Genomic DNA, 25,314 nt, shown 5'->3' with positions numbered 1-25,314 from the left:
AACATATTCAAGGATACGTATCTTCATAATTCTACTAGTCATGCCTATGTAGTATTTTTTACATGGGCATCTTAGGGCATATATTACACCCTTAGAGTTACAGTTAAGGAACTGATTGATTTTATGTTTGTCCCCAAACTTATCCTTAAATTCATTGGTTTTAACCATGTATTCACAGGCCTTACATCCTCCACATTTAAAAGATCCTGTGGAAATAGATATGTTACGCTTAGCTGTACAGAAATGGCTTCTGATCTGTCCTTCAAGTTTTTGGTTTGTCGCCATGTCAGGCTTACATTTTCTTCCAAAACTGTTTTTAGGACATCATTAGTCAATAAAATTGGCCAATGTTTTTGTAAAATTAATCGTATATCTTTCCATTGCTGACAAAAGGTGCCAATAAATCTGATTTTGTTAGATATGGTTTTTGGTGTTGATGGGTATAAAAGCTTATTTCGATCTTTATTTTTGGCTTGATAAAAAGCTTTCTTAATAATCCGTTGGCTGTAGCCCCTTTCAGACAGTCTTTCTTTCAGCTCTTTGGATCTTATTATAAAGTCTTTCATATTTGTGCAGTTTCGTCTAATGCGTAAGAATTCTCCCTTAGGGATATTATTGACTACTGAGGGATAGTGGAAAATAGTATTATGTAAAATACTGTTTGTGGCTGTCTCTTTTCGATATAGATCTGTATCAATCACACCTCCTATCCCTTTTTTTATAGTGATATCCAGGAAGTTAATTTGTTCCAGACTCATTTCGTGGGTCAGTCTTAGGTTGTTTTCATTGGTGTTCAAAATAGTGACGAATTCCTCAAACCAGGAGGGACTACCACTCCACAGAATGAGGATATCGTCTATATACCAAACCCACATATTTATGTGGTCAGTATCTCTTTTTCCCACTGACCCAGGTAGAGGTTGGCGAAAGTTGGTACACACGCCGCCCCCATAGCTGTTCCTTGGGTCTGGAGGTAAAAATGATCTTCAAATACGAAGAAATTCTTTGTCAAAATGAATTTTAATAATTCAATTAGAAAGTCGCTAAAAAGAGAGTCCTGATTTGTTTGTAAGAAATATCTCACTGCTTGGATTCCTACAGAGTGGCCAGTGCTAGTATATAGACTCTCCACATCACACGTTATCAACCATGTGTTTGAATCAACTATTATGCCATCTAGTAATTTAAGAACATCCATAGTGTCCTTGACGTAAGAGGGTAGGCAGAGAACGTATTTTTTTAGATGTACATCTAAAAAGATGTTTGCTTGTTCTGTTAAACTGCCTATTTCGGATACGATCGGTCTACCAGGTGGAGTTCATTTATTTTTATGTATCTTTGGCAAAAGATATAACATTGGAATTCTCGGATTGGTCACCTGTAGGAATTCATATTCAGTTTTATTAATAATTAGAGATTCAAATGCTTTCTTAATGATGTTATCATATTGAAGGTAATAATTAGATCAAAGTGAGAGAAAAAGAGTGACCATCTTGCTTGTCGGGGGTTCATAGGTTGAGCTGACTGAAGATAGAGAAGATTCTTGCAGTCAGTAAATATAGTTAAAGGATGACGAGCACCCTCCAACAGGTATCTCCATTCCTCTAAGGCTACTTTAATGGCCAATAGCTCCTTATCCCCGATAGTATAATTTTTCTCTGCAGGCAATAGACTTCGAGAATAAAAAGCACAAGGATGGAATTTCTTTTATACCGACTTCTGAGACAGAATGGCCCCTAGGCCGACACTAGAGGCATCAAACGGGCTCTAAAAACCCACCTCTTTCTCAAAGCCTTCCAGTCTCCCACTTAACTTCCTACCTTTTTCTGCCTCTCCCCCCTCTTCCCCCTCCCCTGACTCTGCCCCCTCACGGGCACTAGGAGTTTTTACCCAGAATTTACCAGATGTAGCTTTACTCACCAGAGGCGCTGAGTCTAACACAGTGGCTGGTCTTCTCCAGGAACTCCTGCAAGGAAGTATGGGTTTTAGCGGCTTCCACTGTGCAGGTCGCGGCCCTCTGGGGAGTATGGTAAATATGCGGATACAGCTATACACAATGAGAACACGGATCTCCTTGAGCTGGATAGGAGAAGGAATGCCAGAAGATATATAATCTCTAAGTAGTAGAAACAGTGATGACACAGCGAGTATGATGACCAGTAGTAATTGGAAATGAGAAGTTCCGAAGTGCCTAGCATGCAGGTAAACTTGAAACAGACAGATGCTTGACAACTGAAGGAAATTCTATACGAGCAGCCAATAATACAGTGGAGTAGAAAAGTCAGCGACTAGCAGCTATCACTACAGATGCACAGTAGAAACTTAGTCCTGATAATAGATAACATACAATGTAGCTTAGAGTAAGCTGTGGCTAACAGATATTACCACTGGCGTGGAGTAGAGACTTGTCAAGGAGCAGGTAGAATACAAGGTAGCGTGGAGCGGTCTGCGGCTGAAAGGTATTACCACTGACGTGGAGTAGAGACTTGTCCAGGTGCAGGTAAGATACGAGGTAGCATGGAGCGGTCTACGGCCGACAGGTATTACCACTGGCGTGGAGTAGAGACTTGTCCAGGTGCAGGTAAGATACGAGGTAGCATGGAGCGGTCTGCGGCTGACAGGTATTACCACTGGCATGGAGTAGAGACTTGTCCAGGTGCAGGTAAGATACGAGGTAGCAACCACAGCAAACAGGTGCCATAAACAGGAACAGGAAACTCCTTGGTATCTCAGCAGAATCAAGACCAAGAACAGGCAAAGGTAGTAGGGCCGCAGGTGTCTTAAATAGTGAGAAGTAATTAATCATCCAATGAGGAGAGGAACAAGGTTTTAACAGTCTGTATGTCTGCACATGCGCAGACCCCTGGTCAAGATGGCGGGCGGCTGCGGCGCAAGACAGGCGCCGGCAAGACAGAGAGAAACCTAGGTCTTGAGCCAGAGGAACTAACAGTCCGGTGAGTGACACTGTGTAATTGAATGAAAAAGGACACTGAAATGTAGTCATAGGAACCTATAAACAAATGGAGTAAGGTAACAGTCTCCTGCATAGTTATACCAATATATATTCCTAAAAAAACACTCTTACATTGTTTAGACACCAGAAAAATATAAATATATATTAACTAAAATCAAAAACTACCAAATAAATGTCTGACAATAAATAATGATATATATAATTAAGGCAAAAGCTATAGATTCCCAACATCAATGATGAGTTGCAGTCAACAATTATTATTATTATTATTATTATTATTATTATTATCGTTTATTTGTAAGGCGCCACAAGATTTCCGCAGCGCCATACATGGTACAAACAGTAGACTATACAGGGTAAGACAGTACAGAACAATAAACACAAAGTACCAGTACTTCAGAAACTCCAGGCAATTAGTAAATTCACCATATGCCTATAAAAATATACATCCAAAATTAACCATATGCATATACAGATGTACATACAAATATAAACACATAGGTAAACACACACTTAAACACTTAAAGCCAGCCAAAATTGCCAGCCAATAAACAGCTAGATGATCAATAATTGTTAAATATTATTAAGTTCTATATTTTCATTTAGGCCATTTGGCACCAAAGTATTCAACCTAAAAATCCAGTATGCCTCTCTACGGCAGAGAAGATTAAATCTATTACCACCTCGAGGGGTAATAGCTACTTGTTCAATCGCCCTAACTTGCAGGTCCTTCATACACCCCTTCCTACATGCATTAACATGCGTAGATAAACTATGAGATTTCACATTTTTAAGGATATTCCTGCGGTGTTCAGTGAAGCGCACTGCCAAAAATCGAATGGTGCGGCCCATATGTTGCAACCCACATGAACAATTGATTAAATAAATCACAAAAGTGTTTTGAAAATTAAGAAATTTATCAATATAAAATTTCCTGAAGAATAGGAATCGAAAGACATACATTTGTGGTCCACAAACCTGCAAGTAATGCATTTGCTCCTACCATCGGTAGAAACCCTTGGGTTTAGTACTCAACCAGTTTTTTGACAGTATATTACTAGTTGGATTAGTTGTCTTTCCAGAACCAAAGAAACTCGGTGCCAGACATTCCTTAAGATTGCGAGATCTTCTGAAAAACCACATTCTTCTCCTTACAGATCTTAAGATTGCGAGATCTTCTGAAAACCACATTCTTCACCTTACGGATCATTTGGTGTGAACTTGGTGCTCTATGGCCGTTATATAGATAATTTATTTATTATTTGGGATAAAGGCTCTCAATAGGCCTCAGATTGTCACGACTAGTATAGCGTACCTGCTATCGTTGGCACTACTCGGAGGAAGGTGCGGATTCTAACGTGCCCCTGGTGTTCACCAGGGACCCCCGTAAGGAGGTATGGACTTAGCTGCAGGAAACACGCAGGTCGCGGTCCTTCCACGAGACCGATAGCGAGGCACGAGAGAAATGTCAGACAGGCCGGTTTGGCAATGGTGCGGGCAATGTAGGTACACAGAGAGAATCCGAAGGGGTAGTGAGTCAAGCCGGGTCGGTAACGTTCTGACAGCAAGGTACAATAGGGAGATCCAAAAGGGTAATCAAGGCAATCCGGGTCACAATGGTCACAGGCAAAGACGGCAATAATCTGGAGACAGGCAAAAGGTCAGGAGACAGACAATCACAGAAACACTGGAACGCTGGAGGACAGGAAAGGACCTGAAACTCTGGCACTGGAGGTGGGTCCATGGGAGCCTAAAATACTACTGATGCCCAATCAGTTTCAGTGCCGCAGCGCTGTCATATATTAGCGCCGTAGCGCTTCCTGAAAACAGCGTCAACGCTACAGAACAGTAGCCTCGGCCGAGCGGGCGGAAGTGACGCGTCTGGTTGCTAGGTAACAAGACGCGCTGATCACACAGCGGGACTTCGGTCCCGATCTACAGGCGGCGCCTGACAGTATGCCCTCCTCTTCCTCCTCCTCCCTTTGATTGGAGAAATCTGTTGAGTAGCTGCGGAGCATGAAGGTCGGGTTTATCCACCCAAGATCTCTCTTCGGGACCGAATCCCTTCCAGTGAACAAGGAACTGTTGATGACCATAGCGGATACGAACATCCATGATTCGGCTGACCTCAAATTCAGTTCCATAGGAGGTTTGAACTGGAGGAGGTCGAGATGGAGGTACAAAGAACCGGTTAAGCACCAATGGCCGGAGTAGGGACACATGAAAGGTATTATGACATCGTAAGGAAGCGGGTAGCTTTAGCTTAACACACACAGGATTAATAACTTGTGAGATGGTGTAGGGACCAATAAAACGTGGAGCCATTTTCATAGATGGTATTTTGAATTTTAAATCTTTATTGGAAAGCCATACTTGATCCCCTACCTTCAATAACGGAGTAGCTCTTCGGTGGCTATCTGCAAAGGTCTTATGGTGCTGTGATGCTTTTCACAGAGCTGCTTTGGTTGTGGCCCAAATGAGAGAGAATTCTCGATAGAGTGAGTCCACCGCCGGAACTGAGGAGGAAGAATTTGGAAACAGGTCTGGGATAATAGGATGCATCCCGGTCACAATAAAGAATGGATAAAACCCGGTAGATTCATGGACATGGTGATTGTGTGAGAATTCTGCCCAGGGAAGGAATTGTGACCATCTGCTTTGATTATCAGCGGTAAAGCAACAAAGAAAAGTCTCTAAATCCTGGTTGATCCGCTCGGTCTGACCATTGGTCTGGGGGTGAAACCCCGATGAGAATTTTAAGTCCGTACCCAGTTTCTTACAGAAGGCCCTCCAGAACCAGGAGATGAATTGAACTCCTCTGTCAGAGAGGATTTCTTTAGGGCAACCATGAAGTCTGAAGATCTCTTTGATAAATGTGTCGGCTAAGTGACTGGCCGAAGGTAGACCTGAAAGAGGAATGAAGTGCACCATTTTAGAAAATCGTTCAATGACGACCCAGATGGTATTGAATCCTGAACTGCAGGGAAGGTCAGTAATAAAATCCATGGCTATACTCTCCCAGGGAGCATCAGGCGTAGGCAGGGGTTGAAGCAAACCAGCAGGGACCCTCCTGGAAGTTTTGTGTTGGGCACAAATGGTACATGCTGCAATAAAGTCCCGACAGAGAAGGAATGTGGTCTTCTTCATGCCAGCGTGACCCGCGATACAGGACGAATGGGCCCAACGCAATACCTTGGGTCGTAATTGTGGTTCCACAAATGATCGTCCTGTGGGAGGAGCATCCTTAACAGTATTGGTAATAGCAACGATGTTAGAAGGGTCGATAATGCATTGAGGAATCGATGGATTCAGGCGGTCTGTATCATTAAAAGAACGAGATAGAGCGTCTGCCCGCCCATTTTTAGCACCTGGACAGAAGGTAAGAATCATATTGATGCAAGCAAAGAATTATGCCCAGCGGGCCTGCCGAGGGTTCAAACAGCGAGCTTCACGAATGAATGTCAAATTTCGGTGATCTGTGAATATGGTAACAGGAAAAAAAGCGCCCTCCAAAGCTGCTTAGATAGCGAGAAGCTCTTTGTCTCCGATTCCATAATTAATCTCGTTAGGAAGAAACCATCTGGAGAAGAACCCGCATGGAGAATGGGTACCTGAAGGTGTCTTTTGGAATAACACGGCTCCAATGCCTATTGAAGAGGCGTCTACTTCCACAAAGAAAGGTCGCTGTTGATCCGGCTGAGAGAGAACAGAGGCCGAGGAAAAGGCTTTTTTCAGAGTAGTAAATGCAGAAACAGCTTCTGGAGACCATATCTTAGGATTGGCAGATCTCCTAGTTAATGCTGTAATTGGAGCAATAATGGAAGAGAAATCTTGGATGAACTGTCGATAATAATTGGCGAATCCGATGAATCTTTGGATACCTTTAAGACCCTGCGGTTGAGGCCAATTCAAGATGGACGACACCTTGGTGGGATCCATCTGTAACCTAGAGCCAGACACAATAAACCCAAGGAAGGACACTTGGAGGACTTCAAAGACACATTTTTCCAATTTGCAATAGAGGTGGTATTTACGCAGTCTTCGTAAGACCTCCTTTACTTGTTCTTGATGAGAACTCAAGTCTTTAGAAAACACTAGAATGTCATCTAGATAGACAACTACGAAGGTGTACAACAGATCTTGAAAGATTTCATTAACGAAAGTCTGGAAGATGGCAGGGGCATTGTAAAGACCGAAGGGCATTACCAGGTATTCGAAATGACTATCCCTCGTATTGAAAGCGGTCTTCCACTCGTCACCCTTCTTTATACGAATGAGGTTGTAGGCCCCTCGTAGGTCTAATTTAGTAAACACTTGAGCCCCACTGATCCTGTCAAATAGATCGGAGATAAGAGGTAACGGGTACCGATTCTTGATAGTAATACGATTCAAGGGTCTATAGTCAATGCACGGGCGCAGAGACCCATCTTTTTTCTTGACAAAGAAGAATCCAGCCCCAGCAGGAGAGGTAGACTTGCGAATAAACCCACATTCCAGATTCTCCTTAATATATTGAGACATTGCCAAGGTCTCTGGGCAAGAAAGGGGATAAGTTCGCCACTTGGGTATAGGTTGATCAGGAAGCAAGGTAATGGAGCAGTCCCAGGGCCGATGGGGAGGTAACAACTAGGCTTCAGTCTTACTGAATACATCTAGAAAGTCGGCGTATGCTGCTGGAAGGCTTGACTCCGTAACAGTGGACTGAGCAATAACTTGGGAACCGGAAGGCAGAACACTAGATAGACATCTATGATGACATCCTGTACCCCAACGGGTAACCTGAGCTCGATCCCAATCCATCAGCGGAGAGTGTCTTCGTAGCCATGGAAGCCCCAAGATAAGGGGATTAATGGATTTTGGCAACACCAACAACTGAATCATCTCGCTATGGAGGGCTCCTACCATTAACCGAATGGGTGAGGTGATGGAGATGGAGCCACTGCTGACACGGTTCCCATCCACTGCCATTAACGATAACGATTGAGGCAAGGTGAGGGTTGGAATTTGAAGCCCAGCAACGAGAGTGGCCGAAATGAAGTTCCCGGAGGAGCCAGAATCCACAAAGGCCGTGGTGGAGAAGGGATCTTTAGGGGTGCTCAGGGTGACTGCCATAAGAAGCTCAGGGGTGTTTTTTGAGTAGGGAGCAACTGTGGATACTCCTAAACCGGCCTCCCTGCTACCGTTTAGGAGGACGGTTTCCCGGTTTCTTAGGACAGACCTTGAGAACATGTCCGGAATCGCCACAGTAAAGGCAGAGACGCTGCCTGAAGCGCCTCTCTCTTTCTTCTGGGGATAAACGGGAACGTCCAACTTGCATGGGTTCATCCATAGGCAAAACCGGGTTTTGATATGGAGGAGCCAGACGAGGATAAACCTGCTTAGAGACAGGACGATCTTGGGTGCGTTCTTGATAACGTTGGTCTACTTTAATATATAGCGCAATTAGGGTATCAAGATCAGAGGGAAGATCCCGAGAAATTAGTTCGTCTTTAATACGGTCTATTAGACCTTGCCAAAAAGTTGCGACCAGCGCCTCGTTGCTCCATTTCAGCTCTGACGTTAAGGTCCGGAACTGGATGGCATATTGCCCGACAGATAAGTTGCCTTGACGCAGGTTCAGCAAGCTGGTGGCAGCAGAGGCTACTCTCCCAGGGTCATCGAAGACTCTCCTGAAAGCTTCAATAAAGGAGCCGGTGTTATTAAGAAGAGGGTCTCCATTCTCCCACAAAGGCAAAGCCCAGGCTAGGGAGGGAGATCATGAACACCACCTTCGTACGCTCTGAAGGAAATGTTCCTGCCTTGCACTCAAACTGGATGGAGCACTGGTTCAAGAAACCCCTGCATTTTTTGGGATCTCCGTCGTATTTTTCAGGCGTGGGGATACGCATACCAGAAGTTGCTGTGGATACGGTAACCACACTAGAGGACGCCACTGAGGAGGAGGTAATGGCTGGAGTAGCAGGCAGAGAGCCCTGTAAAGCATTGAAGCGTGTAGCGATACCTTGAACACATTGTAGGAGATGTGCTTGTGCTGCTTCTTGCTGTTCTACCCGCTGAGTCAAATGAATGAGAAGGTCCCGGGCTGAGGGTTCACCAGTTCCTTTGGTAGACATCGCCAGAGTTTACTGTCACGGCTAGTTTAGCGTACCTGCTATCGTTGGCACTACTCGGAGGAAGGTGCGGAGTCTAACGTGCCCCTGGTGTTCACCAGGCACCCCCGCAAAGAGGTATGGACTTAGCTGCAGGAAACACGCGGGTCGCAGTCCTTCCACGAGTCCGATAGCGAGGCACAAGAGAAATGTCAGTCAGGCCGGTTTGGCAATGGTGCGGGCAATGTAGGTACACAGGGAGAATCCGAAGGGGTAGTGAGTCAAACCGGGTCGGTAACGTTCTGACAGTGAGGTACAATAGGGAGACCTAAAAGGGTAGTCAAGGCAATCCGGGTCACAATGGTCACAGGCAAAGACGGCAATAATCTGGAGACAAGCAAAAGGTCAGGAGACAGACAATCACAGAAACACTGGAACACTGGAGGACAGGAAAGGACCTGAAACTCTGGCACTGGAGGTGGGTCCATGGGAGCCTAAAATACTACTGATGCCCAATCAGTTTCAGCGCTGCAGCGCTGTCATATATTAGTGCCGTAGCGCTTCCTGAAAACAGCGCCCCGTTGCCTAGCAACGGGAACGCTACAAAACAGTAGCCTGGGCCGAGCGGGCGGAAGTGACTAGGCAACCAGACGCGCTGATCACACAGCGGGACTTCGGTCCCGATCTACTAAGGTGCCTGACACAGATTTTGTTTCTTTCCTCAACACTAACACTTAGAATTTATCTTTCACTCACCAGTTTCGTTTTTCCACTGTGAATTTCTTGGATATCACCCTGACAATAGATGAAACTAATAATAGAGTTGTATCTACCAATTATAACAAACCCATTGATTCTAATACGTATTTACACTTTAAGAGCGGTCACCATAAGCCTTGGATTCGGAATATTCCCAAGGGACAATTATGCAGAGTCAGACGTAACTGTACTCTGGATAGTGATTTTGTCTCACAAGCTAACAAAATGCAATTAGATTTTTCTGAGAGGGGCTATCCATTAAACCTGATAGAGGAAGCCAAAGAATTTGCTTTAAAGCAAAAAAGTAGCGATTTGCTAGTCCCCATAAATAGAGTTAAACTCAATGAAAACCCCAAAAAGAATGGTATTGGTAATTCTCTTATTTACATCTCTAAATACAATAATAAATCCCATTCGATAAAACGTATTGTAACTAATAACTATACAATTCTACATCAGGATACTATTTTGAGTAGTATTCTGGAAATAACTCCAACAGTGGTGTATAAGAAAAACAATAATTTAAAAAATTTGCTGGCACCAAGTGTATTAAGGACAAATAAGAATAATAATAAAAAAGCATCTCAATCCTGGCTACTATCTAAACAACCAGGGTGTTATAGCTGTAACAAAAACGTTTGTCTTACATGTGAATTTATTCAAAAAGCTGTTACCACTATTAGATCTGCAGTTAGCGGATTGGTATTCCCTATCTCACAATATATCAACTGTGAGACAACATTTGTAGTCTACATGCTGGAGTGCCCTTGTTCAACTGTGGAACTTGCAAAGCCTGTCAATACACCATCAAGACAAAAGAATACAAAGACAAATATGGAAAAACTTGGACTATTATGGACTTTCTAAACTGAAACTCTTCCACGGTCATTTATTGTATCTCTTGTCCTTGTCACAAAAAATATGTTGGAATGACTAGTCTGCCATTTAAAAAGTGCCTACTTGAACATGCAGGACATATAAGATATGCTAAGAAAGACCAAATGAATTTTAATAAAAGTCTAATGACACTTGCAAAACATTTTTTGTTATTTCATGATAGCAATCCAAAACTAAAGCAAACCTTTGCGATGGAAAAGATACATATGGGGGTAGGGGAGGAGTTCTCCAGAAAGAACTGCTCAAGAGAGAGGCAAGACTATTATTCTGAATGGGCAGCATGATTCCAGACAGTCTTAATGACAACAATAGTTATCTCGCCCATTTGTAAGGTCCTTTCTATCAATATAACCATGATTTTATATGGCATGTGTTACATCATAATTTAAAATAATTGCTTTGCCTCATATCTGTCTTGATAAATGATTCCAATATATCTCTATTTCTTCTACTATTTATAATATATATAACATTTTAGGATTATTTAACTGTTTCAGAAAGTAATCTTGCTTTTTTTCTTGATTATTACATAACTTGTCAGCACTTTTTCTGTCACTTCATAATTTATTACATAGTAAACCATCACTGAACTAAGCACCTTATTATTTGTCACACAGTTCAACCAACACAATTTTTTTGTTTATGAACACAGTTTTATTTAAGTACACTTATAGTGGTATTACAGACATTTATATTAATCAATAAATATTAATATATATATATATATACATATATATATATATATATATATATATATATATATATATATATATATATATATATACACCAACTATAAACTAAATTACTACCTGGTATTAAGAGGTACTTGCAATAAATCATTTTATTCACACTTTATCACTTCCCTGTCACTGTATTGTCTTACAATAATATATCACTAAATAGCACTATCACATTTATATTTAAGCATTATTAAACAGAATATTAAATAGGGATGTGCACCGGCCACTTTTGGTGTCTCGTGTTTTGTGTTTTGGATTCGGATTTGCTTGAGGTTTTGGGTTCGGATTTGTTTCGCAAAACACCTGACGAAAGGTTTTGGTTCGGATTTATTTTGAAAAAAACATAAAAAGTGCTAAAAACCAGTTTTGTGGGGTTTTTTTTCACTCCTACGCTATTATTAACCTCAATAACATTCAATAACAATCATTTCCACTAATTTCCAGTCTATTCTGAACACCTCACAATATTGTTTTTAGGCCAAAAGGTTGCACCGAGGTAGCTTGAGCACATAATGCCAAAAAAAGAGGTACAAGCTGGAATTGTTCTGGGCCCTCCCCCCACCCCTCGCGAGATTCGACGCGAGACTTGGACGACAAAGCCTCATTTTCAATTTTTTGCCCGCCAGAAATATCCGAACAGTGCGCGGATCCCGTTCGGATCTGCACTGTTCGGGTGGGCTCGGATTAGCGGAATCCGAGCCCGCTCATCTCTAATATTAAATTGATAATGAGAAATAATATGGGATATATCAGTGATTAATCATGATTCATATTAAAATGTATCTTTTCTTCCGTTTTGAATCACTATTCTCTTTGATTGAAATGATTGTCAAGGAGATTATATGTCAGTGTAGTGATAATTTCAGTCGTGGAATAATTTCTACAGCTATGATATTGTACTATCCATATTATATGATCCTTGCTTCCATCCTCAATCATCTATATAAATTAAATGATCTTTCCCTGCTCCTCATATTGGAGTATTACTTCCTTGTTTGACAGCATAACAAGAGTCTATGAAGATCAATGAAAACTTGATATGCATGGGATTTATACAAAGGAGGTGTTGGATTGGCTTAAGCAGCTGTCAATTTACTATAACATTAACGCAATCTGATTGGCTGATTCTAATAAAGTCACTTTGAGGGTGTGTGTTTAGAATATAAATAACCTGTCAAAACAGACCATCGGCTTACCGTGAAAAAGTAACAAGCGAAATGCGCGTCAGATTGTTTTTTTACTGTCTCATTAGATTCCACGGATACAAGTTTAGAGCCACAGTTAGTTTCATGAAGGCAGTCAGCAAATCCCTTCCTTGAGTAATATGCTGTTCATCTTATATTATCTGCATTATTTTACGGTGTAGTCCTCATTAAATATTAGGGACTTTGATCCAATGATGTAATTGTCTGGCCACTTAAGCACAGGTGGCTATCATCTCTGTAGTAATTAAAATTCATGACACCAGATTTCTGGTGGCATTATAATGCAGAAAGCATGTAACTTAATACCACTTCATATCTTATAAACATGCATGTATATACAGCTCAGTAATAATTGCTGCTTTTTTCTGTTAAACAGCTTTTATGGGGGAACAAGGCCTAGCAACTAAGATGGCTGGTCGTGTTTTCTAAGTGCTCGGTCCCTGGAGAACTTCAAACTTCATATATATGACCTACCAATTCTGTTACACAGCTTTATTCACCACCAGCAATTAGAACTTGTATTTCTGCCTCTCCAGTTCGGCTGATTTTGGAGTTTAATACCCTTGGAGACACATAATTCTACATATTGGTAGTATTGGCGTGAAAACCTCCGGCGGCACGGTGAGAACCACAATCAACAACCTTTATGTTATTTATACTAGTTCTCGGGCACAGTATCTTTCTCACCCTAAAACTGCTGCAATACCCGGTGAAAGTCAGGTGAATCTTACAGAGGGGCTGAAGAAAAGATTAGATCAGGTCCTGTGCCCGTGCAGCCATTTTACCTGTGGCACTCGCTCCTTCGCTGCTGACTATCTGGCCATCGCCACTGAACAACTGAAGTGGCACACAAGTTTGGAACACGGCCCTTGTTCCAATTCTATTCACTTGCCGGACTACAGACTACAGTGGGACTCAGGCTCTGGGTGCTGAGAAACTTCACCCTGCTGTGTCTTGGAGCCGGGTATCGGAACCACTGGATAATCAGCGGTCAGCTCCTGGCATGAGGCTGACGCAAGTCTCCCCCTTCCAGCATCATATCACTTTTACTGATCCTGTCATCGGTTGAGCACCGGAACCCATAGATATATTGTGAGATACTCCTGTCACAAAAACTACAGTATCTGACTCTCCGATCCCCTGGAAAAACTAACAGTGATCTTAGAGCACAGATCTTTTTGGGTACATGATCACCATGACACAGATCACCAGGTAAGCCTCTGGAAATTAATATCATATTCAGATATAAATGTACACTACCACCTGAATGATCTACATCTATGCTCTGAAACATTCCTAATTTACTATACAACGAAAAATACATAACTCCTATCATTCAACCTGTGGTAATAGCTAACAGTGCTATTTTAGAATACCCAACGCACAGGCTGAATATATTCAACATAATTTACCAGGAAAAAAAAACAAAAAAACACTACTGCCATCTTGTGGTCAAAAGTAATGTCAGACTCTTCACAAATTCACATCTGAACACTACTACCATCTAGTGGCCGCACTGTATAACTCACACATCTGATATAACCAAGACTTGGTTGAATGACAAAATGCAGTCTACTGATTTCTATAACAATCAGATGCCAATGTACGTGAAAAGCCACCCCTCCAACCCCTGTTGCGAACTCAGTGGTATTCACTTAACCTATGCTCTTTATACTTTTCGACTATTTACAATCCTACTTGTAATAGAGGATCTCTCTTTACAAAAAAATAAATAAATCTCTTTATATGTCTACAAACATAGAAATGGAAAAGTTTGTTACTGCCAAACCGCAGAGAATGAGGAATGAAAAAAAAACCAGACAATGCCTCCACAGTAGACCCGCACCCCTGTAAGGTCTGGAGTCTTTGGACTGAGTTTCACGGAGCCATCCCTCCTCTTGCTTTTTAAGGCCCCTGAGCCCTAACTATCAATCTTGATCCTCGTTATGGTTCATCAGCTTCTTCTTACTTCTCTCCCTATTTCCGTGGCTAGTGATTTCCCTTGACCCTCTCCCCCCTATTTTTTTCCTTTCTCTTTTCTCTTCCCCCAACCCTCCCTAAATTTGCTTTTGTATTCTCATTTTATTAACTATATGCTATTTATATTACGTGGAAACTTCATTGCAATTCTATTTTACCTGACCTGTATTGCCTGTTTCCCACAATGTTTGTATCGTAAAACTCAATAAAATTTCTTTTAAAAAAACTAACAAAAGAGATGATTTCCAATCTAGCACAAAAATGAATGATCTCCCTACAAATCCAGTATCCTACGCGGAAGTGGTAAAAGCAATTAAAGAAACTATGGAGCCACTACTCGCTGATCAGTCTAACAAATTTTTCTCTGCTATCCACAAATTAAAAGAACAAGTGACACAGAATACTCAGAGATCACTGGTAAATGAGGCACAGATTGGCTCACTCTTCCAAGAAGTTACAGACCTTAAAGAGCAAGTACAATCACTCACCAAATCTCGTCATCAACTCTGGAATAGAGTCGACGACTTGAAAAACTGCTCTCACAGAAATAACTTACGGATTATTGGTCTGCCCGAGTCAGTCAAAAATCAAGCCTTGATGCAATTTGTGTCCACTACGCTTCCTAATATACTTGATTTACCAGAATCCTCAGGCAATATCGTAATGGAGAGAGCTCACAGGTTAGGCCAATCAAGAGAAGATACCTCTACACGCCCAAGAGCAGTAATTTTCAAATGCCTCAATTATGTCCAAAATGTATTATTATGGGCAGCCTATAAAAGAAAAGATAGCATCTCATGGGAAGGAAAACGCCTAGATCTTTTTCAAGACTTTTCGGCAGAAGTCTCAAAGGCACGTAAAGACTTTCTCCCTTATGCTCTTCTCTGACATAACGGAAAAGAAAATTTGCACTGATTTACCCAGCCAGACAATGCCTGTTCTCGAGTAATGTTTTCCAGGAATTTACCTCCGTTGCAGATGCTCAAAAGCTCTTGGAAGAAGAAGAGGCAGAGCTATAGGATTGTATCACAAATCCCACCACTTGATCAGATTATTCTAATTCTAATTGAAATTTTCTTTTTTATCTCTTTACTTGTCCTTTCTATTTCTTCTGGGATCTAAATGTCTCTTGGTCACCTTCCTTCTCTCTGTCTTTCTAGCCTACTCTCTTCTCTTTGCACTTTTGTTTTTTCCACAAATGGATTGTTGGAACATAGAGAGAAGGACTATTACAGCGACTATCTCTTGCCTTCACCTCAAAACATCTTTTGGTACGGTCTATCTTGTACACTTAAATGTGCTAGACTTCCAACTGACACTGTAAAGAGTCATTAATTGATTATTTCCACTGTATTTCTTGGAATCTGATCGAGTTACCTGTTATGTGATGAGAAAATGTTAACATCCTCATCCTCATCCTCATCCTGCATTAAGCCAGCACACTGTGCCCCTCTCCCCGGTGGTCTTTGCCCACACACACATCTGGCCGCAGCAGAAGGTAACTTATCCGGCACATTTTGTCATTAGCTGACGTGCCCTGTGAGCTTTCCGCTGGAGCCCAGCCTGCTTTCATTCTGGGCCTGAATTATGCCTATGGAGACCCCGCCTTCCGTGCTGCCTGCCTCTGCTGCTAGCCTATCCATTCATGGGCGGTTATTGTGGTCCTCCTGAGTGCTCCGTTCATCGGCCGCCATTTACCACATCGCCATCGGGCCTCCTCTCCTGGCGATCTACTCACCTCTACTCCTGTGGTCTCCTGCTGCCTGCTGTCCGTGGCTTGTTGACTTCCAGCAGCCCATTGCCCTGCCGCCGCCGCCTCCTGCTCTAACCCAGACGGCGCTGCCACTCCAGGACGTGGTCTGGGCCTCCCTACAACGCTGCCACTCCAGGAATTGGATTCGGCCTTCTTCCTCCTGCTGCCTGCAGAGAGCGTGGCCTGATGACTTCTTGCAGCCCATTGCCCTGTCGCCGCCGCCTCCTGCTCTAATCCCGACGGCGCTGCCACTCCAGGATGCGGTCTGGGCCTCCCAACAATGCTGCCACTCCAGGACGTGGATTCGGCCTTCTTCCTCCTGTCTCCTGCTCCGATGTCCTGCTGCCTCCGGCCACTGCTTCTCGTCGACCAAGCTCCTGATGCTGCCTTCCGCTCTCTGCACCTCCCCCGCCCAGCAGTAATCAGTCACGACAGGCTGCGGCTCGGGCCTGCTGTCCTCCACTCCCTCCATCCACTCCCTGGCCCTGTGTTTCTCTCTGCTGCCACTGCCTGTCTCCACGGATGCCCAGTGACCCTCCCTCCATCTCTTCTACTGCCCCATTCCTCTCTCTGTTCCTCATCGAACTCTCTCCCACCAACCCAGGACTCTCCCTGTTCCCCTGGACACTCTCCTGGACCTACTTACACCCTTGGACCCACCGAATCCTTCCCTTTTGGACTTGCCGGTGCCCCTGCTCACCACCCTGAAGGCACCAGCTCCTGTGGACTCTCCTGTTCTGGACTACCCTCGTTCACACACCACCTACATCTAGTGTTCCCTGTCCTCCCTGCCTGGTATTGTTTCCTCATTATTGCCTATTTGCTCTTTTTGCATCACCCTCTGTCTTTGCCTGGTATTTTACTTTGTCTTTATTTCTCTATTGTTACCTAATTGTTTTGCCTTGAAATTCTACTCTCTTTATTTTTATTACTTTTGCTCTTTTTATTACCTGTCTATTACTTTTACTTCTATCACTTTTATTCATTTTATTACCTGCCTACTGCATTGTTGTTTTGCACCATTGTTTGCCTATTGTTGTCCACACCTCTGCTGGTATTTTACTTTGTCTCTATATCTTTATTGTTACCTAATACTGTCCTCTCTGACTCCTCCCCCTGCTTCTTCCACCTTGGTTCTCTCACCCCTCCTCCACACCTTATCTCCTTTCTGTCTCCTTATTCTCCTTTCTATCACCATGCCTCCACGCTCCTGCCCTATTCCCATCCTCTCCCCTAGCCCCCGCCCCTACATTAATGCTCCCCCTCGCTCCACCAACCCCGCCACTCTCCTCCACATCACTCCCCTTCCCTACCTCCGCTTCACCTTTGCCCTCTGGAACTCCAGATCTATACGCAACAAACTGCCGGCTATCCATGACCTCTTCATCTCCAACTCTCTTAATCTCCTTGCTATCACCGAAACCTGGCTCTCCTCTGCTGACACTGCTTCTCCCGCCTCTCTCTCGCATGGTGGTCTCACCTTCACCCACTCCACCAGACTGGATGACCGTCCAGGTGGGGGAGTGGGACTCCTCCTATCCCCCAAATGCTCTTTTCGGGTCATTCCCTCGAACCTTCCCTCTCCTTCTCCTCCTTCGAAGTCCATTCCATCCGCCTCTTCTCCCCCATTCACTTCCGTGTCTCAGTCCTATACCGCCCCCCCCCCGCCCCCACTTCCCTCTTTCTCGACAACTTTGCATCCTGGCTTCCCCACTACCTGTCCTCTGACCTCCCCTCTATCATACTTGGCGACTTTAACATTACTATTGATCTCCCCTGTGACCCTGCCTCCATCAAACTTCTTGCCCTTTCCTCTTCCCTTGGCCTCACTCAGTGGACCTCCTCCCCCACCCACTGGTTTGGTCACTCCCTTGATCTGGTCTTCTCCAACTCTCCCTTCCCTCTCTCTGACCACCACCTACTCTCCTTCAATCTTTCCTCTTCCCCTGCCCCACCCCTCCCTAAATCTACCCTCACTAGGCGCAATCTTGACGCTGTTGACTCTACTTCCTTTTCCTCCACTCTTGAAATACTGCTCTCCCCGCTTCCCTCCCTGGTCTGCCCTGACCAAGCCACCTCTCTCTATAACCACTCTCTCACCACTGCCTTGGATGCCGTCGCCCCTGGCACCTCTGTCTGCCGCTGCTTAATTCTCCAACCCTGGCACTCCACTTTCACCCGCTTCCTCCAGAAGTGCACTCGTGCTGCCGAAAACCTCTGGAGGAAATCTCGCTCCCTGGCTGACTTCCTTCACTTCAAGTTTATCCCTCTCCCTCTCACTAAACAATCCTTCTTTAAGTCCCTTATTTCTCCTCTAATCTCCGCCGCCTCTTTGCCACGTTCACCTCTATCCTCACCCCTCCGCCTCCTCCTATTCCACTCTCCCTCTCTGCTACTGATTTTGCATCCTTTTTCTCCTCCAAAATTGAGGCCATCAGACTTGATATCTCCTCCTCCCTTCCCTCTCCTGCTTCTCTCTTCGCTCCTCCCTCTTCCCGCATCCCACCCTAGTGCTCCTTCTGCCCTACTACGGGCGATGAAGTCAACTCCCTCATTCTTTCCTCTCCCCCGTCCACCTGCCACCTGGATTCCATCCCCTCTCACCTTCTCCGCTCCCTCTCCCCCACTGTCTGTGCTTATTCAGCTCACCTCTTCAACCTGTCTCTCTCCTCTGGCACTGTCCCCTCCTCCTTCAAAAATGCCCTTATCACTCCTATTCTAAAAAAAAACAATCTTGTTCCCACCTCACTCGCCAACTACCGCCCCATTTCACTTCTCCCTTATGCCTCTAAACTTCTCGAGCGAATTGTCTGCAACCGCCTAACCTGCCACCTCTCAGACAATTCCCTTCTTGACCCTCTCCAATCTGGCTTCCTCCCCCTCCACTCCACTGAAACCGCCCTCACCAATGTAACTAATGATCTCCTCTCTGCTAAATCCAGGGGTCACTTCTCCCTCCTCATCCTCCTGGACCTATCCGCAGCCTTTAACACCATAGACCACCCCCTCATCTTGCAGACCCTTCACTCTCTTGGTCTCTCTGGCTCTGTCCTCACTTGGTTCACCTCTTACCTCGCCAACCGCTCTTTCTCGGTCTCCATGTCCGGAACATCCTCCCCCCTCTGCCCTCCCTGTAGGAGTCCCTCAGGGCTCTGTTCTTGGCCCTCTACTATTGTCACTCTATACTACCTCCCTAGGTGCTCTCATCACTTCATTCGGTCTTCAGTATCACCTATACGCCGATGATATTCAACTTTACATCCCTTCTCCTAATCTTCCCCCCCCCTCCTCTCTCGTGTATCTGACATCTCCTCTTGGAGGTCCTCACGCTTTCTCAAAATTAACATTGCTAAAACCGAACTCATTGTTTTCCCTCCGTCTAAGTCCCCATCCCATCTGGATCTCTCCATCACTGTCAACAACTCCACTATCTCTTCTGTCCCCCAACTCCGCTGCCTGGGAGTCTCCCTCGACTCCTTGCTCTCCTTTGCCCCCCACATTCAATCCCTTGCCAAATCCTGTCGTTTCCAACTTCGCAACATAGACTGCATCTGGCCCTTCCTATCTCATGAAGCAACCAAAACTATTATCCACGCTCTTATCATTTCCCGGCTGGGCTATTGTAACCTTCTCCTCACCGGCCTCCCCCACTCTCGCCTTACCCCCCTTCATTTTATACTCAAGAGTCTTATCTTCCTTTCTCGCCACTCCTCTTCTGCCTCCCTTCTCTGCCTTGCCCTACACTGGCTCCCCTTCCCTTACAGAATCCTCTTTAAACTTCTTACCCTCACCTACAAGGCTCTCTCCCACTCCACTGCCCCTTATATTTCCAATCTCCTCTCCATCCACACTCCCGCCCGGTCCCTGCGATCGGCCAATGAACATCGCCTCTCCTCCACTCTGATCACCTCATCCCATTCCAGAATTCAAGACTTCTCCCGAACTGCCCCCCTGCACTAGAATGACCTCCCTCGCTCCATCCATTTGTCCCCTAACCTGTGCTCTTTCAAACGGGCACTCAAAACTCATCTCTTCCGCAAAGCCTACCAGCCTTAAACCTAACCCTCTCTCCATGTTCACTCTCTTCACTTCGCTCCTCCTCAGTAGTGGGGGGAGCGCTTGCTCCCCTCCTCCGACTCCCTTTGTGCCTGCTGTCTGTCTAACCTCCCTGTAGGATGTAAACTCGTTTGAGCAGGGCCCTCCTCCATCCTGTCTTGCTACCTTCTCTTCTGCTCCAACTTCAATATATTTGCCTTGCCTGGAGCCTCTGAAGTCTTGGTACTACTCGTTTATTGTTTTGTACTACATAGTAACATAGTTGATGAGGTTGAAAAAAGACACCAGTCCATCAAGTTCAACCTATTTTGGATCTCCTGCGATCCTGCACTTATATTTGAAATTAATCCAGAGTAGGCAACCGCCCATCTGTTTCAATTTTGAAAATCCACCCAGACTCAATATTGCAATCCAATTTTTACCCTATATCCACTACTATCCTTTATTTTAAATTAACGGTCGTATCCCTGGATACACCTTTCCGCTAAAAATTTGTCTAACCCTTTCTTAAACATATCTATTGAATCTGCCATCACAACCTTCCCTGGCAATGAATACCATATCTTGACTGCCCTTACTGTAAAGAACCCCTTCCTTTGCTGGTTGTGAAATTTCCTCTCCTCTAACCTTAGGGGATGACCACGTGTCCTGTGTATGGTCCTTGGAGTAAAAAGTTCCCATGAAAGCTCTCTGTATTGACCCCTAATGTATTTGTACATAGTAATCATATCTCCCCTTAGACGCCTCTTTTCTAAAGTAAACATGCCTAAACTGGCTAACCTTTCCTCATAACTTAATGACTCCATACCCTTTATCAATTTTGTCGCCCTTCTCTGAACCCTTTCTAGTTCCAAATTATCTTTTTTATAGAGTGGTGCCCAGAACTGTACTGCATATTCAAGATGAGGTCTTACCAACGATTTATACAGTGGCAAAATTACACTGTCTTCCCTTGCATCTATGCCCCTTTTTATGCATGCCAATACTTTGCCCTTGCAGCTGCTGCTTGACATTGAGCACTATTGCTAAGTCTACTGTCTACGAGCACTCCCAAATCCTTTTCCATTATAGATTCTCCTAAATTAATTCCATTTAATTTATAGATTGCGTTCTTGTTTTTGATCCCTGAATGCATAACCTTACATTTATCTGTGTTAAACCTCATATTCCATTTGGCCGCCCAATCCTCCAGTTTATTTAAGTCCCTCTGTAGAGAAGCTACATATCTTGCTCTGATTTTATTACCTTACAGAGTTTAGTGTCATCTGCAAAAATAGAAACTTTACTCTCTAAACCATCACCAAGGTCATTAATAAATATATTAAAAAGGAGTGGTCCCAGCACGGAACCTTGAGGTACTCCACTTAAGACCTTTGACCAATTAGAAAATGTTCCATTTATCACAACTCTCTGTTCCCTATTCTCTAACCAGTTTTCGATCCAAGTACAAATTTTGATTTCTAGACCCAGTTCCCTTATTTTGTAAACCAACCTCTTGTGTGGCACTGTATCAAAGGCCTTTGCAAAATCTAAGTAGACCACATCTACTGTCCTGCCCTGGTCTAAGTTCCCACTAACTTCCTCGTAGAAAGTAATTAGATTAGTTTGACATGACCTATCCCTCACAAATCCATGTTGATTCCCGCTAATAATTTTATTGCGTACCAAGTAATCCTGAATACTGTCCGTTAAAATACCTTCCAGTAGTTTCCCCACTATTGATGTCAGGCTTACAGGTCTATAATTCTCTGGTTGTGATCTCGTCCCCTTTTTAAACAACGGCACCACATCTGCTATTCGCCAATCCCTTGGTACTGAGCCTGATGAGATTGAATCTCTGAAAATTAAGAATAGCGGTCTAGCTATTTCCGAGTTTAACTCCATAAGGACCCTTGGGTGTATGCCATCTGGACCTGGAGCTTTATTTATCTTAATATTTATTAATATTAATATTTATTCCCTGTACTGTCCATTGTTTGTACTGTGTACGACGCTGTGGAAACCTTGTGGTGCCTTATAAATAAATGATAATAATAATAACATATTCCTCATCTCCATTTTCATACTTTTAAAAATGTTAGCACTAGAAGAGCCAATTTTACTCGTGAAGTTTAATACGGTTAAGTATAAATCTGTTCTAAACTGTAATGTTCAAATATCGCTGAGACGCTAAAGGGGGTTGAATGTCTTTTTAGACAAAAAGGTCTCTTACCCAGTTTGCTGGGTCTGATACCTTAAGTTAAGTGAAAATGCTTAAGGAGCTTGCCTCCTTTGTTATTTTATGGTTTTTATTGTTTATTTGTATTGCTAGCTGGCAGGCGACTGTGGAGTTTTCTATAAAACAACTTTTCTTCTCATATATGTGTCTATATGAGCGGGGTATGGGAGGTAAGGGATACTTGTTGATTGTTTTTCACCTGACGGAGAGATATAACATCATACTCTGTAAATTCCATGCTTTGCTTTACTACAACCAGTTAAAATATACCTGTTTCCTCTGTAAATAGATTGAAAATATGCTTGTGGAATGTGGGTGGCCAATCCCCGGCAAAACGGAAAAAACTCTTTACTTATCTAAATAAACAGAGAGCGGATGTCGCCCTACTTCAGGAGACACAACTACTTTACCAGATATTGAGAAGGGGGCGGAAAGATTTCACAAGAAATGGGACCCTTTTATTGATTCCCTTCCCCCTAATTCTCAAGAAGAAATTTTAAAGATGTTTGACAACACGACATGGTCTTTTCATCGCGATTTGGAGAGAAAATGATATGGGATTAATGTGTCTAATATTGATAACGTAGGTTTTGTGTGGAGGTGCTGACTTTTGACCCTTCCCCCCTACTGCCCCCCTCTCTTTCTTGTGCCTCACCCTCATTTACACTTGATTTTGACTCCATATCAAGTAAGAATAGTGGAGGGGCGTGGTCACCACTGACCGCCTTATTACACTCTCAAATGATGCCCACGGTCGCCTGCCTGTTGTTGTTATTGTTGTTTTAATTTTCTATTACATGTTTTATTTTATCTAATTGAATGCTTCCAATTTCCTTTTACAAAAAGGCAATCTACTTCTATTATTCTTAGACACACTCTTACAGGCTGATTAAGCAAATGTTGCAATTTATAACTTTCTATGATGATCTCCGCTAATCTTATGACATTAAGATACTAAAGATATTAAGTGAGTAAATATTGTATATCATATGAATGTAAACAAAATTCTTATCAAACAATTGTAACACATTTATGCCTTGTGACATATCTTGATTAGAAGCTATTTGTCCGATGTCACTATGTAATTGTAAAATTTCTAATAAAAATTGTTATTAAAAAAACAAAAACAAAAAACAGCTTTTATTTGCACCGAACCATGAAAACAGTGTGATATTGGCACACTTAAAAAGAGCTGCCATTAAGATCAAATTATAAATTGTAAAGTAGCTATTGTAATGTTGACTGTAATGTAAACAATATTAATTGATAATTTGTACACCTTTCATTTGCAAAAAAAATGAAAAAGCTTCTATCAGCACTAGACTATGACAGACTTGGTTGCTGACACTATAGCAGTGTGCAGTTCCCATGCCATAATGTCAACCTACCATAGCCTGTTCAGTGCAGGGCTGAACTCTTTAGGGGAATAAAGAAGACAAAAAAATGTGCCCCTTCTAAAGAAAAACCATCTCCATCCTGAAAATACTAAGGCTCTTAAAATAGATGAAAGTGATATTTGCTGGAGAATTACAGGTCCCAGCAAGCCTTCCCATGCGTAATGTTAGAGTTTAGTGGTGCTTGTAGAACTTGAAGCACTAGGATACTGATGGCTAGCATGCATTAATGGCCCACTGGGACCTGTAGTTCATCGGTAAAAGAAAACACTGGAAAACAATGACAACTACACAGTGAAAAAGACCTTTATTGAAATAAGCACTCTCCAACACATATTCACTGTAATCCTGTATTTGCTTACCTAGATCCAGGGAGAGTCCTCTTCTTTGTTCTAGGCTTGAACTCCAAAGAGAAAAACTAAAAGGAAACATAAGAATGCATCAAGGACTGCTCCTTAAAAGATCCATGTGGCAAATGACTTTCTGAATAACAAGAGTATCTTAGCTCTGATTGGTCAGAGTGTAGCTAGAAGCGCTTAAATCCATTGTAATCCCAATGAGGTACAATGACACAATGTACTTCACTCAAAAATTGCTCTTTCTGTGGGAGAGGGCACATGGATTTTTTATTACAAACTTGCAAGGTCAATTCTGATCATCATTATCAGCACGTTTCTTGCAGCAGGGGTTGATCTCACATGGCAATATCTTCTGTTGCCTCTGCCACTATATGGCAAGCTAATTATGTATAACACTAGTCTACTTATTAGCGACTTAAACTTGCACATTTTTCATGCATATGCACAGTTGTGAAATTTGTATTTTGCGCTAATAAGGAACTTGCATCGGTAGAGTTGGACACATTTGGCTGTAATTAACCTTTTTTCTGTCAACCAGATCTATAAATGTTTCCATATGTCTCTATAGAAGTGGACAGGGGCGGATTGGGAACTTAAAGTGGCCCTGAAAAAAATTATTGAAGTGGCCTCATGTCGGCGGGACCAAAATAACTGTAGGTGGGGCCAACACAAAAGTAGGCGGGATTTAGAACTACATGAATTTGGTTGTAGTAACATTTAGGAAAACCTAGATGTGATGACTTTACACACAGTGGGTCATCTCTAAAGCAATGCAGGGGGCAAATGTATAGTATACTATAGGCAGCCCCCTCTTAGTATAGTATAGTATAGGTAGCCCCCCCAATAGTATAGTATAGGTAGCCCCCCTTAGTATAGTATAGGTTGCCCCC

Source organism: Mixophyes fleayi, chromosome 2 (genome assembly GCF_038048845.1).
Source record: "Mixophyes fleayi isolate aMixFle1 chromosome 2, aMixFle1.hap1, whole genome shotgun sequence".
Lineage (NCBI taxonomy): Eukaryota > Metazoa > Chordata > Amphibia > Anura > Limnodynastidae > Mixophyes > Mixophyes fleayi.
This window is presented reverse-complemented; position numbering follows the sequence as displayed.